General features: G+C 42.3%; 1 long non-coding RNA gene across 1 annotated transcript; it reads right to left on the bottom strand.

The window, feature by feature from the left end:
* Nucleotides 1–1,700: 1,700 nt before the first annotated feature.
* LOC116216447 (uncharacterized) lies at nt 1,701–14,724 on the bottom strand. The gene is made up of 3 exons (XR_014882361.1): nt 14,576–14,724; nt 8,389–10,899; nt 1,701–6,799 (listed from the first exon to the last, which is right to left on the bottom strand). It is a non-coding gene; the product is annotated as an uncharacterized LOC116216447 (long non-coding RNA).
* Between the last annotated feature and the right edge of the window lie 1,624 nt (nt 14,725–16,348).

The following is a 16,348-nucleotide window of genomic DNA, read 5'->3' as shown; positions in this document are numbered from 1 at the left end:
TGACATCCTGGCTTGTATCAGAAATAATGTTGCCAGCAGGAGCAGAGAGGTAATCATCCGTCTGTACTCAGCACTGGCGAGGCCTCACCTTGAGTACTGTGCTCAGTTTTGGACCCCTCACTAAAAGAAAGATATTGAGGCCCTGGAGTGTGTTCAGGGAAGGGCAACAAAGCTGATGAGGAGTCTAGAGCTCAAGTCTTATGAAGAATGGTTAAGGGAACTGGAATTATTTAGTCTGGAGAAGAGGAGGCTCAGAGGAGACCTTATCACTTTCTACAATGACCTGATAAGAGGTTGTTGTGAGGTGGGAGTTGGTCTCCTCTCCCAGGTAACAATGATAGAATGAGGGATAATTCCTCAAGTTGTGCCAGGAGAGATTCAGGTTGGATAGTAGAAGAATTGCTTCTCAAAAGGAGTGGTGAGGTGAGGCAGTGCCATAGGCTGCCCAGGGAGGTGATGGAGTCACCATCACTGGAGGTATTCAAGAAATATGTGAATGCAGCACTGAGGGCATGGTTAGTAAGCATGGTGGGGGTGGGTTGGTGGTTGGACTAGATGATCATAGTGGTCTTTTCCAACCTTACTGATTCTGTGATCCTATTCTATGATTCTAAGCCATCTTCCTCCCCAGAACAGTCAGTGATAGGGGAACTGAGGTGGACAATGCTCCAGGTCAGTTCCTTTGAGGAGGCCACATATACTCTTGCTCTGCTGGACGCTCAATATTGGCTGTAGGACAGGAAGATGGTAGTGGATGCAGAGGTCCAACAACTCTCAGATATTTGGAAATGGCTGGAGGGCCACCTGGGTCATTCTCAGCTTCTCATCAAACTCCGAGGCTCTGGCAGGGACAGGAGCAGCCTGGCAGCACTGATCATATCATGAGCAAGGGACAAGCTTTACTGCTTCGCCCCTGAGTACTGTGCCTGTAGGATGTGCTCTGGGCTTCAGTGCATCACCAAAGGGCTGCCACCCAGGCCGATTTATGGGGTTGCCTGCTGCAAAATAAAGCTAGGGAAGGAAGAAGAGTTAGGAGTAATACAGTTCCCTTTAAATGAATAGGAACCTCTCCAGAATTCCCCTCACCCTGTGGGAGCATTTTACTTTCCATTGAGCAGCACCATAAATTTCACCTATTGGTAGAAGTAAATATATTTTATGGCTATCTGGACTGCATTATGATTGACTTACAGTCCCACAAATCATTCTTTTGCTCTCTTCCCGCTGGCATCCTAACCATGAAACGACCAGAGTGGGAGGGGACCGCTGTCATAGGCCCCAGATGAACAAGAAGAAAACCATCCCGTGCTTTTCCTCTTCTTGGCTGTGAGGAGGCAAAAGGAACCACAGGCTGTGCTTTGCCTCTAAGCTCTGCTCCCACTCATGGAAATCCTGGAGCGGCAGACAGAGGGAGACTGGGAGAAGGAGCCAGTAGGAGCTGTGCCATGGAGGGTCTGCTCATGACAAGGTGTCATGGTGCAGTGCTTCCCGATCTGGAGATGGAACATTTGTAACAAATCACACACAGCGCTGGCTCCGTTGGAGTATTGTTGTCGTCCTTTATTACATTAAAGGGGAACATCTTTATCTCACGGTGATTTGGATGGGGTGTGACACTGCCTGATGTAAAAGGGGCCTTGTAATATTGAGGAGACAGCCATGAAATAATGTGTTACACACTGAATTGAACAGCAGGCTCATTTACACTGGTTTAATTTGGAAATATGAACATTCAGAAATTCTCTTCTCCACTCGCATTCCCTTACTTGGGAAACATGTAAATTACACTTATGATAATCTAGTATTTAACTGGTACAAGCATTACAAATTCCAGAAGCAAATGTTTCAAAATGGGCAGGAGCTGTGCCAACTTCTTTGAAAATGCACATGGCTATAACCCACCTCTGCAGCATCTTCAGCTCCTGGGCCCACTCCTGTGAATGCTTGGAAAGCAGATGGGATACAGGGGTGAGTCTTGTATGGCTGCACCTCTCGTCCCAGTCACCGTGTAGTCTTACTGAGCGTGGCAGATGGATTTCATTAAAAAAAATGGACGTCGTCTCTTTTATTGTGTACATCCTTTGAGATCCCAGAAGTGTCGATGAAAATGACAGCAAAGGACCTTTGTGTTAGCCATGCTCATGCTGAGAAGCCTCTTCTGCTGTAATCCCACTGGCACTTTTTCCAGTCTCACCCCAGAAACCTTCTATTGACAGTGCCTCGTGTTCAGCTGCTCACCAGCCAGCTTACTCCATTGCCCGTGTAACAGTCCTTAGTATTAAGTCATTTCTCTTGTATCTAAATGGAGTTGTTCCATTTTTAATTTGAGACCCTTTTACCATTGCTGCTGCAGGGAAAGTCCATTCACACAGCACGCAGACAGGAGGGCTGGCGCTGCTCCCTCCTGCCAAATGAATTACTTTCCGTTGCGCCTTCACACGCAATGCCCGCAGCTCTCTTTGTCATTTCTGCTACCCGTCTTTTACTTCTCTTCCACTTTCCTGTGTCTTCTTAAAAAAAGGAGGCTGAAAAATTCATACCCCACTCCAGCTCCAGTCTTACCCAGGCTGAGTGATACCGCAGTTATCCCTCACTTTGCTGCATGGCAGATCTCTTTTGACACTGCACACTCTGGAACACCAATTGCTTGTTTTGCAATGTGAGCTCTTATGCACTTCATTATCCGCTTCAACCCCAAGGTCTTTTTCTATATTAATGTCTCCTAAATATCTGTGTTGATTGCTGTTATTTCTCCCTAGGTGCATTACTGTCCCATTCATCAATATTAAATAAATTTCACTTTGTTGATATCTTCCCATGACTCAGAAACTGCCAGATAATTTCTCAGTAGGGATTTACTATCCCTTTCCACCTATTCATTTTATATTTTATTGCTTTCAGTACAAGCAAGGTTAAACAGAGCATTGCCTCACATAGATCAAATGTTCAGAATACAGTGGGGAATAGGAATATTTGGATAAACAACTGAAAGTTGAAAGTATGATATTTTTAGAAAAGCAAGTGAAATATGTTCATTTCCCGAGAAATATAAAACTTGTGCTCAAAATTTGCCCTTACCAACACTTGAATGATCATGGAAAAGTAAAAGAAACAAACACCATTACCTTCTTTAAAAAACAGTCAGAAATCATTGACAAGCCTGAACTTTCAAGTAAGCATTTTTATTTGAGCCATGCAAACTTTGGGAAGCAAAAGTATGCAGAGTGTTTCAGTTAGAGGTGGTAGAAAGGCAATACCTGCCCATTTTCTGCCCGTTTCACAGAAGGAACAGTGAGAAAGCGGTTGCTCTGAGTAACAACTCATCCTTTTTCAGGAAAGCTCTGAAACATGTGCCTGAAGTTAATCATGTGCTATGGTTCAGTGAGCTCCCATGTGCTTTTGCTGTGCAGAACAAGGGCTGAAGGAAACATATGCTGCAGTCTTGGTGAACAGCAGTCCCTTGAGCAAAATTTTCAGGCTATGGAATTTAGGCACCTGGGTACCTGGCCACACTGTGCTAAAAGCACAGCGAAGGTATGGAGAAGAGGTGGAAACCGAATCCAGAATTCCAGCTGTAACTCTCATCTCATAGAAATCAAAATGACCTCGTGTTCCAGTGCCTGGCTTCTAACTGCAAGATTCTGCTGTCAATCTTACTAAAACAAAACAAAACATGCCACACACACAAAACAAAACAAATAACACCCAAACCCATGTATGATTAAACAAGAATGTTAGCATACCCATTTCTTGGCATTGTCAATAGCCTTTGATATATTAATGTGTAATTGCCTACAGAAACATGCGCAGATCAAAGAGAAAGGATGAACTGTGGGGGATAAGTTCTCTATTATGAGAAGAAAGGCACAATTGCAGAGAGGTCTAGTTAGTGGCAGAGGGATCTTGTTGCTCTGAAACCCAATGCACTGGGCTGGGCTCAGAGGAACCCACTATCAGGCTGAACTCACCTTACAAATCACTTGTGATGCACTATGCACTGAAATGCTGTCAACCCCCTGTCAAAATAAACACCCATGAGTGCATCAAGGTGCAGAAGCACCAGGAGTTTGTTGTCCATCAGGGGCTGCTGGTGTTCTGAAATGGAACCCAAATAAAATTATCCTGACATTTTTTTGTGGAGAGCCAAAAATAACTCTGTTTGATGTTCCCTGTGGATGGCTGGCTCCCAGGTACCAATTACCAGCTCATGGCTAACACTTTGAAGTTTTACTAACCTTCTTAGACAGTCTGCCTTGTGCCTGTGTTGCTTGTTCCCACTGGGTTTGCGAAGCATTGGCTTAGGTTATCCCTGAGGCAAAGATGGCTTCAGGAGGAGAGCCCAAGCAGAACTCCTTGTTTACATGATATTTCTCTGACAGATTCATTTTCAGTAATTGCATCTGCACAGTCAAGTTAGGGCTCTTCAGCAGACTGCAGTGGAAGCTGACTTCTTTGAAAGTAAATATCCAACAGTCAAGACTTAAACAGATTTTACAGAAGGGACTAGTAATTCATTTCACTGTGTCTCAAAAAGAAGTGTTTTCTCTACGTTTCTCCTCAACTTCTCTTGGGAAGTCACCAGACTTGCTAAATTTGTGGTTCTCATTTAATTCTGTGACATGTTCTTATTTTTTAAAGCTCTATTTTCATCTGTTGAGATACCAGAGTTTGCTTTTGGCCTCAAGCCTTGATTTCCAGAGAGTCAGTGTGAGCCTCCATTCCTGGTTAACTTAAAAGGAATGCCTCCTACCTTGTCAAGAGCAGCTTGGAGACTGTTTCTGAGCCCATCTGTGCTTTTCCATGCCAAACCATGCTGCTCATGGATGCAAACCTTTTCCTACCTCATCCGGTGGAGGACACAGGGCTAAGACCAGGCCCTTGCCACGAAGTGGCTGCTTCCTATGAGAGATGTGGAGCTGTTGGAACACGTCCAATGGAAGGCCAGAAAAATGATCCAAGAGATGGAGCACCTCCCCTGTGAGGACAGGCTGAGAGAGCTGGGGCTGTTCAGCCTGGAGAAGACTCTGGGAAGAGCTGATATCCAGCCAGCAGTTAGATACAGTATGGATAAACACCCTGCTAGAAAGGAGGGGAACCCACCCAGGAACCCATCCCCCCTAGTCAGAAGGAGAGCAGGATCTGTGCCAATAACAAACCCCCAAAACATCTGTTAGCTGCTCCTAGGGAGCCACGATGGTGAGGGGTGCGTAGGCAGTGGGTAACACTCCATCAAGTGATGACCCCATGCTACAGCACCATGTTGACGCGTTCTGTGGGCTGTCACCTGACTGTTGGTCACATAGGACTTCTCTCCAGGTTTGGGAACTGCTTCTCCATTTGTCTTTGGATCTTACAGCAAGAGCTTCCATTGGTCAGGGCATCAGGCTGCAGTGTCAGGGAAAGGACAGCTCTGGCAGAGGTGACCCAGCCAAGCAGACTGCAGCTAGCCAGCTCACAGCATGCTCTGGTTGAAATCCAAGTGCATGTCTTGGTGGGGGGATATGTACACTTGTGGAGAAGCATGCACAAGTAGTCATTGCTTCTCATGGCATTACCTCAGAAATGTTACTGAAATCATTACAAATTATGTCTGCTGTATAATCTTTTTTTCTTTACCTAGTCTATAATTACAGCACCACCGAAAAAAAAAAAAAAGGTATATTGGATTTGTCTATCATGATCTATGTTTAGGGCTTGGCAGGATTCAATTTTAATCTCAACTTCAATGATAACATTTTATTACCTGTGTTCTTTATTTATAGTTACACACTGCTTATTTATATTGATGTAAATATTTTTCGACCTGCATCCAGGAAAGTGTTATCATCATTGCCTGAAAGAAAAGCAGCCTTCCTGTTCTGAGCAGCTAATGTGATTTCAGAGAGATGGGGTCTACAAATTCATCAGCCATCACAGGATTTTGTCTTTAATATAGATACAAGAGAAATGACACATCCATTACAAAACCCTTCCTGACAGAGCCTGTCCATGGTCTATTTTCCTGGAGTACTGCACAAGGTAACAGCATGAATCACAAGTAACATTCAACAGTGTGAAGTCTGGAGAAGCTAGGAAAAATGTTCTTCTTTTAGGGGGTTAGGGAGGAGGACAGAGGGGAGAAGGTACTTCGCTATTAAAAACAGAGTTGAGCTGAGACAAAAAAAAAAAAAAAAAAAAAAAAAGGAAAGAAACAAAAAGTTGTTTTTAGTATTTTGTGCATTTAGATAACCCAAGAAGATCCCATATGGCATATGAGCAAGTGTTAACAGAAAGATCATTAATCAAGTAATACGCCTACTGGAAACAAAACCCACAGCAGCTTAGAGAAAACAGACAAAAAGTCAGCCCGTGGTTATATAAATAAGTGAATGTCAGAGCTGGAGCATTATTTCAGAGATGATGCAGCACGAGGTTGTGGATAGACAGAGTTTGGACATTTCATCATCCACATCTCCAGTGCCCCCATTAGCAGTGGGCTGTCGCCTAACCAGTGGAAAAGGCTTCCTGAATTCAGTCCGTTTGCTGGAGAAAGAGAGCATGAAAATGCCCAACAGGAGGAAACCTCCATATTTTTCCAAGAGAATTAAAACATAGGCCTACTTTGTGATCTGTGTGGACAAAGACCATTGACTCCTCTCATAATGAGGGATTTACCTGCACGGGAAAGTGGAGGAACATTGGGCAGGTCTTCTCCATTCTCCTCCCTCCCCAGGGCTCCTTCACCACGTTCTGTCCATGTGCGTGGATGTCCAAAGTGATGTTGCTGGGGGCTCCTGTTCTTGCTTAGTAGTGCTGAAAACTGAGAAATACCTTGCTAAGACTTTCATACACAAGAGGTGTAGATGTGTTTGGAGGTTTGTTTTTGTTTTGCTTTAGGGCTTAATTTTGAAAGAATGTATAATAACATAAAATAATTGGTCCCAACTTGCAGGCAACAGAGGGATTATTGGTTCAGAAATGCAAAGCAGTGAAATGGGAGATGACTGCTTCCATGTCAATGCAGATACTTTTTTGCTAAATCATTTTTAGAGAGCAAATCAGAAAAGCTGCGGCTGTGGCTACATTCTGTTGCCACCCTAGTGATCATAAGTGCTCTGAGTAAAATGCCACTAAGCATTTTACCCTAAATATTTGTATAGCAGGCCCTTAAGAATTATTGATAGTAAGAAAATAACAGATATTAATGAGCATTTTCCACAAGCTAGTGTATCACCAGAGAATTTATAAGTCCTACATGCACTACATTTGAAAAGTACAATTTTAATTCCATCCTGGAGAGTACTTAAATCTTTAAGAATATTATCAACTTGCTAAGTAGGGAGTCTAACGCACAGTTATCAGCACTGAAACGTCCTTTACCTCCCCACACAAAACCAACCTCATCCATCAATCTCAAAGTTTTTGTTCAATACTCCATTGCCAGGAACTGTTTTCAAATTCAGATGAGGGGAAAAAACAACAACCATACTAAATAAGTGATTCAGTACTTTGCTTCATAAATAAGAAAGATATTCGATCAGTGTAGGGTCCTTGATTTGTGCCAGAAATGCAGCTGTACAGCAGTACAGGAGGGCAGAGTGCATTGGGATCTGTCTGGCAGGGTGTTGTGTTCCTCCGCGTGCACTGAATAATCAGACATCAGAGCGGAGGAGATCGTTATGACAGTAAAGGTTTGGCTGGGGTGGCTTTCTGATCAAGTTCACTGCTAGGACAGGTGCAAAACAGCTTTATTTGGTCTGCCAAATAAATAATGGTGGCTCTTTCAGAGTAGCGAATGCGGTTGAATAGGTGCAGATGTGTGTGATGGTCCAGGGCAACAAACTGTGGTTTTCCTATCAGCTCAGTACGTACTCAGTAGTGTCTTGACATCATTTCACCCTTGGTGATGCAACATTGGCAGCAATCCCCAGGAGAGCAGCTGGTAACCCTGGTAGGTAAATGAGTAGCAGCTGGGAAAAAATGGAGTTCATGCAGGGATAGAGACATTGAAGGGGTTTCTGAGCTATTGATTTTCACATGTGTTCAAGGGACCAGAACGGGTGAAAAGATTTGGGGTCAGTTCAGGTTACCCAGAAATTTCAGTAATATGCTATCTAGCTCAGCTGCTAGATTGACTGAACCTGGTTAACACCTCTTAATAACCAGCACAAACAATCTGCAAAGCCAATGATTACATGTTCAAAGAAAACAGTTCCAAACTCTCATTAAAGGGGTTTTTATCTAAACTGGCCACATGAAGCATTTCCTGTGAATGCTGTCGTGTGTATCAAGATGCATAGCAAGAGGAATCCAGAGGTGGAGATCATGTGCCAGTGGGGTGCTGCAGTTGCTCTCAGCCAGCTTTCCTCCTTGATGCCTGTGGATCAAAGATCCTCTTGCAATACTTACAGTGGAGGTGGGGACACAAGTTGGCAGCCCTTTTCACACTAGTCTCCAAGAAGCATCTGCATCCAGGGCCAGTTCAGAACCTGGCTCTGCCTCTGCTTGAGTAACTCTCTCTGCTGCTCACTCAGCTCTGATCATCAGGATCTGATAGCTGCAGGAAAGATGAATGCATTAATGGTTGTTTTTTTGTTTGTTTTTGTTGTTTGTTGTCCTGGTGTTCATGAATCATTGTTCTTGTTCTTGTCCCACAATAACTGTAATCATTAATTTTCTGGACCTTCAGCTGATTGTCTTAGCAGCAGAAAAAACAGGCAGCAGGAGAAGGAAGTGCAAAATCAGATCTATCTAGGAAGTAGAAATAAACTCTTGCTTCTTTCTATCAGAATTGGTTCCTTTGGGTCAGAACCCATATGCATGCACACATGCATGCTCTGCTTCCTCTGTTCTGTGGAGCCTGGGGTAGTCTGGTTTTAAATTGGCTAAAGTAGATGAAGGATGGCAGAAGGTTATTTTTAATCTGCTAATGTGTTATGGGAGACTGTTGCTGCAGTGGAGCATAGAAGGTGGGGGAAAGTGGAGGGAAAATGTAAAATAAGTTTGTTTGAGCTAAAAGAAAACAATGTGAGAATTTCAAAGCTCCAGGTACCAGACTGACACACCAGTGAAAAAGAATCATGTAAATTGTGCTTGCTTTCCTTTATTCCCTGAAAGGACATTTCCCAACATAGATCACTGGAGTCTTGGCTTGATTGGGTCTGTGGTAAAGGCATGTGGGAAATCCTTATTACTGGACCTTTCTGAAGAGATCTTGGCTGGTTACATAGCCCAACACAACAAGAAGTGTCACCAATGGTACTCTCAAGTGCTATGGGTTTTTCTCTACGTCAGCTTGACCGGCCCTGAAAGATGATGTGATTTGAGCAGGGGGAACTTAGAGGACATCCCCAAAATATCAGTTTCTGTTTCTCATGCCTTCAATATCTATTTTTCCCTTTTTCTTCACTTTACGTAAGAGCATTCTTAGCAATTCCAGACAAGTCCAGCTGTGGTTAATTTGTCGTGAAGAAAATAATATCACACAGCGCAGCACTAGGGAAACAAACAACGCAGTGCAGAGCCTGCCCCTAATTGACTGATGAAAGGAAAATTAGGGTTGCCTCAAGAAACAATTTCCATAGCAATGGCAATAGAGAGGAAGCTGTGCCGCAAAGCACGGATGACCCACCAGAATTCTCTGGCATATGAATCGCAGGGCCCACCAATTTGCGACACAGCATGGGCTGGGGTCAAGCCCAGCACTGTGCTGTGGGATGGAAGTAAGCTTCCTTCTCCCCTAAAGAGAATCAAAATTTGATGCTGTAATTTGTAGCATTTTCTACAAATTAGCCTTGCATGGCTTTTCTTTTAGTTATGAAACAAGATCACACGTCAGCCTAAGGATTGATTTAACTTCAGACTGGTCTACTTTTTAAAATATTTTCCTTAGCAAAATCATACAGAAGACTTCCATGAAAGAGTTTCTGCCCTATGGAAAAACTTCTGTGGGTGCTATGGGTAAAACAGGCATGGTGGCAATTACTAAGACCACACTTTTCCTTTTTCATGTGTAAGGCTGCTAGTTTCAAAAGTGACTAATGTTATGGTGTGTGTGTTTAAAATTTTATGTGTTTGATTAGACATGCCTTAAGGAAAGCTTGTTTTTGTCAAAAGAAGCCCACTACAGGAGTCTTGGGGTGGGAGACTACACACTCCCAAGATGCTAGCTGATTTTGACAGCCTCGTTCATGTACGCGAGTGTATGGCAGATCTCTGTGTACCTTTCGTCTGCTTGTTAGGAAGGCCACAAAAAGCAAAACCAAATTCCTGGCAGCTAAATCATGAACAAATGTTACTCCTAATTTGGCATAGTACAAAATTAACAGTTTACAGATTTTAATAGCCCTTAGAGGAAAGAAAAAAAAAAAAAGAAGAAGAAAACAACTCAAGGAAGAAAAATGTACACACACACACACACTCAAAAGCCCTGCAAAAAACAAACAAAAAAACCCCCAGACACCCGATTCTGGACATGAATCTTGGGAAACACAAAAGCCATCCATTTTCATATCTATGTGTGTGTGGGCACACATTTCGCAAGCCGCATTGCCGCTATGGCTTAATTATCGCTGAGCGATGGCTCGGTGCTAATGGGAATTCAGCACCCAGACAGGAGCCCGTTCTCTCATAGCACACGGGACTGTGGCTGCCTTCATTTCTCTGTTTTGGACTGATAGCTCTTTTCAAAGGCAGAGCACACATCCCTGCTTTTGGAAAGTTTTGATCACCAGCTATGAACAAGTCTGACTCAGAAGAAAGGCAGGACTGACAAGATTTCCTCCACACTGCCTGTCTTACTCACCTTTTTCAGCAGCCATTCCTGAAATAAGTGGAAAGACCAGTCCCTAAGCAGCCTGCATCATAACGAGTGGCCTCTTCATCATTTTCCCTGGTTTATTTTACCAGTAGTCTGGAGAACTGGAATATAGAAGTTGCCTTTAGGGTAAGAGAAATACAGTCGTGATGCGTAAGACACCAATTGACCCAGAGATGGATGTGTCTCAAGGCAATGTGGCATATTTTTATATGCCTGAACTTTTGGAAATAAATTTCACAGCGCTAGTTTTGGGGAGGACAAAAGTTAGGAGGCTCTGTGGAGCGGACATATTTCAGGAATTTGGAAGTTAAAAAGACAGTGTATCAGAGACATGACAAGAGACAAAATAAACTGGAAGGAAAAGCAATGAATGGAAAATGTGGTGCTGAGCATAAAGTTGGTCACTCTGCTGCTTGGCAAAAATATTATTCTTTCTTTTCTGTCTTTCTTTCTGGGGAAGTCTGGAACTTTCTTTTCTGAAACCTACTGAAGCGTTACTATGTTTGGAGCATTTTCTGATATTCAGCTTTCTACTGTAGAAATTAAAATTTGCCAAGGAGGGAAAACATCCTCTGTTATTGTTGCTGTTGTTGACAGGTTTTGGTAGGAAATCTCTCTTTCCCTACCTTCACTGGGGAATGAAAAGCCTGCACTTCATATACAACTAAAGCAAAAGAGAAACAAGGAGAATGACAAAATCAGACAAGTCAAAGTATCCTGATTTGTTTATTTTCTAGTCTTTGGTGCTTCTTCTTCTTAGCCTTTTGTCATTTATTTTAATGCTTGTCAGGGCTCTTTTTCCAGGATATCAGCTTTTCGACCAGAGATTCCTATTACATTTTCACAAAGGTTAGCATGATGTGGGCTTGATTGGCAGAAGGTTAAGGGTTATAGCTATGCCAGTCACTGCAGACAGACAAATGGAAAGCAGGGTCATGTGGGCAACTCTTTGCTGTGGCAAATGACAGGAGAGCCCAAGCAAGAAGGATCAAGTATTCAGTGTAAAAGCAAAGCCCATGATGGAAGACAAGGGTACACAAAATCCTCATAGTTAGCACCACTCTTACTACCTGACTGAAGCCAGGGACTACTTGTAGGCCCTGACTAGTGTTGTTGCTGAAGGCTGGTAGTTTTGCTCTGTGCTAACTTACAGTTGTGTGTGCTACAAGCCTAGACAAGACTACACAACTGCAAGATAAACCTGGGCTGTCCTCCCCAGCTTAACCTCAAAGATGTGCTTTATGGCCTGAGTAGGTCTGGATTGGCAAAACCTGGTGCCCAGGCACACGTGGTCATGGAGAAGGCAGTACACTTTGATGGAAGCAGTATTGTTTCTTAAGAAAACAGCTGGGCTCAATCGGATAAGAACAGATCTGATGTGACAGTGTCAGAGAGATAGGGACTGACGCCACCAGGGTGACATTTTAAACATACCCTTAGGTGGCTTATTTGCAAAGAATGAACATAGCAGTGCTCCCAGAGATGAAGAACTCCACCTGCTCCAGAGACGTAGCTATAGCAACCTCCACAAGATTACACTGCTAATCTGCAGGTGTTGAAGAGGCATAGATAGATGTTGTTGAGTAATTTGGCTCCAAATAGATACTTTGGTCTGCATAACAGCTTGCATTTATATTCCAAATATGGATCATTTCCAGGTCTACAGCTCTTTCTTATAAAAGCAATACTCCCATTCTTTACTTTTTAAAACTTGACTGTGCTATCTAATAAGCCTGACAGCTCTATTACTTTTGGGTGGGGAAGGAGTGGGAGAAAAGGAAAACCATTTCATTGCCAAAAATTCCCGAAATATTTCTTGTATCTTTTATCCATGTGACTCATCAATGGCAACAAAACCAAACAGAAGAGAATAGATGTTCCAATTTCCTATACACATAGTGCACTTGATAAATCAATTGCAGAGGCAGCAGAGACTGTCTATTCTACCACACTTCAGTGACAGTCTCCAAACGTACCACATCGGATCGTGCTTCATTAGCAGCTGCAACACTGTTAAAGACATCAAGCTAACGTCTGCCTTGCTTTATTCTCCACAAGACATCACTGAACTTAGTGGGGATGCCTGGGATGGAAGTCAAGGCAGAATATGGCTCATCATCAAACAGCACTAGAGGACTTTTGATAAGCAAAATCTGCAATGTACTGATTCAATGAAAGGAAAAAATTCAATAGCTCCAAGAGAAAAAAAAATGACCCTTCATTGTATTCCTGTTAATCTGCTGGAGCACTCTTTTAGGAGGGGAGTTCAGTCACACACTCAGTTTTTCATGAAAGCTGGTTAAGGACATTTTATGTAGCCTCTAAAACCTGTATTGCTTGCCCCTTTCCCTCTCTTCTCTTTATCCTCTATTTCTTTGCCAACTGAACATCCCACAGCCTCATTGCTCCCCTCGCTTCCAGAAACAGCCTATCCTGCCTTGTTTCCTGCTGCTGCTTCATTTATATCTTTGCAGATTGCTTCATAATCACATAATTTATTTACCTGAATGATTTTTCTATATTAAAGAACTGCAAGTCAAAAGCCAGAAGCTTGCCTTTCACACAAACTGCATGCATGTGACAATGCAGTTGCCCATGGAATAGTCAGCTGCTGCTTTTCCCACCGGACCCTGCCTTGCCTCTCTGCTTGGGTTCCAGCCCTTAAAGCAGCCTTACCTCATCACCAAATTTAGAAGTTTCTCCTTCTGTCCCCCAGTTTTGAACAGATTGCTCCTGGTTACTCCCTGTCAACTATGTGTCCCAGTCTGAAATTGCAATCCCTTGTCAGTAAGATTGCATTAATTACAGTCTTATCTTTAAATGCTTTATTAATTAGATCTTCCACCAATTACTCCATTACTTTGCCTGAGATTAGTACCAAGTTGGACTGTATTTACCTGGGTGATTTCATTTGCCTTGGAAGTTTTACTCAGTATTGACAAGGACCTTTGCAGGTTTCCACACTATTGGGGATTGCTTTTTTGGACCTTACGATTTTGATAATGTTTAACTTTGGTACAAGTTGTTCAGTGTCTTTCCTAATTATTAATATATCCAAAGATGCATTACTCTAACAGAATACAGAAATAATTGTTGAACTATTTTGCCTCTTTCTTCATTGTTACTAATGACTTGCTGTCTCTAGTTAGTAATGAGTCTATGACACTGATAGTTTTTTCTGCTATTACTAATAAGCTTTCAAGAAACACTTCTTCCAAAACGTAGCCAGATCAGCCATGGATTTTATTCTGATATCTTTAGTATCCTTTACCAATTTTCTACACTTCATAAGCTCTTATCTATATGGATCTTTATTACCTCTTTCTTTTTCCCATATGTTGCATATTGCTTTTTAATTTGTTATTCCTGCCTTCATTCTTCCGCTGAAAGAGAATAGGCTTTTCACCAATAATGTTCAACTCCTTCACAGCAAAGTAATGTCTTTTTGGCTGCTTAATGTGCACTCCTTCCTCATATTATTTTTCCCACTCCTTTACATTTCTATGTTTGCTTCTGTCATTATGCTTCTGCCGTCTTTGTAACATTCTCCAGTTTAGAAGATCAGTGCTCTACCAAGTGTGTATGGTGTTTTAAGTCACATTTCTTGTCAGGCAATGACGACTGTCCCCAAGCAGCCTATGTTTTCTGTACCAGCAGTTTTTCTTGCTATACATCCCATTGCCTAAGGAAGATACTGGTTTGCACCTGGGCGGAGCAGCAAAGCATCTGAGGAACATCAGTTTGGATTCAGTAGGCCATTTACATCAGATTTCTTACCATCAGTGAATGTTTTCAACTCCTGCTTGCTGCCACGTCGATCTGTATCTTGCTGACATGTTGGTCCCATGGAAAACAAGGACTCTTGGCAGCCTGTGTCACAGTGGTTCTTGGTTGTAGTGCTCTCTGAGGTTGGAGAAGGTCTCTGGTCAACGGAACCCCTGGTCCACCGAACTCCATGGGACCTTAGGGGAAAGAGGCTGGCTCAGAGGGCAGGACAATCAGAACCACAATGAACGCTCACTCTTTTGCCACAAATGCAAAACTTACCTTTCCTCTCAAATTGCTTTTGGGTTGTATTGCCTGCAGACATACAAAAGTGCTTTTCGTGAAGCGAAATAGCATCTCAGTTATCTAGTTGAGTGGGAGATATCACATATTGCTGAAGGAAAATCTTAACTTTCTCTCTGAATGTGCATGCCAGCTCATAACAGAAATAGTCCTAGCTAGAAAAATATTACTTTAGGAATTGAAATCAGCATTTTTTCATGTTTGGATATGTTGTTTTTCACCTTGCTTAGCACTTTAAGTGCAAGGTCATGTGGCAAATCATTATACCAGCAATGTTTATCCCCCTTTGAAGAACTCCATCAAGAATTGATTTGAAAAAGATCTGGGTAGTGCCTATTTCTTTTTCTTGACAACAACTCTATTATTCAGAATCTATTTATGCAAAATCATTTGCTGGAGAAATCTTCATTTTAATTGTAGGCAGCAACCATTTTGAGGAAAAAGCCAATATTCTTAAAGGAGGAACAATCTTTTAAAATAATGATATTAGCACCCCCACTCTTATGAATTATCAGGGAAATATGGTATAGAAGAGGCCTCTGGAGATACCCAGGCAAAGCTCCCTCTTGAAGGTGGAACAACAACAGTACCAGCTCAGGCCATGCTGTGCGCTCACACACAGACTTCTGTTTATCTTTCTGGATGTGTGCACACATAGAGCACATTACAACTTCTATTAGCCTTCACTATTTTTAGCAGTTTTAAAAACCTTATGCAGGTGCTGTATCTTAAAAATACAGCTTTTAACACCAGCTGTTTTCACTCAGCAAAGTGTTTTATCCAGAAGATTAGATTACAAACCCTGGGGAAGAAAGCGACTTAAATACGTTGTACAGCAGGTAAAGTGCTTTGGGCTCTGCATTGTGTCATTAGGACCAATATGAGAAAGCAGCAAGACTTATCTTAATCTTGCTGATCGTCTCAATTAACACAGTCCCCACAGTGTCCTCCTTAATATCTAATCCCCATGGTTTCTTGTTCTATGTATTTTGCACTGATAATGTTCTTTATCAGATCATTGCTGAGGGTACAGAAGTATGTATTAAGCGAGTGAGGATAATGGCAGTTATTGAGAGGAGTCACGTGCCTAATTAACATGGAAATTAGGTGATGGACTATTAAGTCTTTCATGCAAAGGAAAGCAATGTACTAGATACAGACTCTTACAATAATAATAAAAAAAAAAGAAAATAAATAAATAAAGGAAAAAGGGAAAAGCATACAGGGAAGGAGTCTAATTATAAACTGAATTCAAAAGCAACGCCATTCAAAACAACCTGTCTACTCCTGACAAACGCTTTCATCATACAGAAATAACTTTCCATACACAGCAACATAAGTAAGTAATGAAAAAGAGGGGGGCTGTCTTCCCACAGCTCACACATCCAAGAAGTAGTGAAATTACTCTGTACTTGTGGGACTTTTCCTTATCCGTGAAGGCAATCTTGACTCCCAAGTGCATTCCTCAGTCGCATGAGGACA

This window comes from Meleagris gallopavo, chromosome 3, assembly GCF_905368555.1.
Source record: "Meleagris gallopavo chromosome 3, MGAL_WU_HG_1.1, whole genome shotgun sequence".
NCBI classification, from domain to species: domain Eukaryota; kingdom Metazoa; phylum Chordata; class Aves; order Galliformes; family Phasianidae; genus Meleagris; species Meleagris gallopavo.
This window is presented reverse-complemented; position numbering and strand designations above follow the sequence as displayed.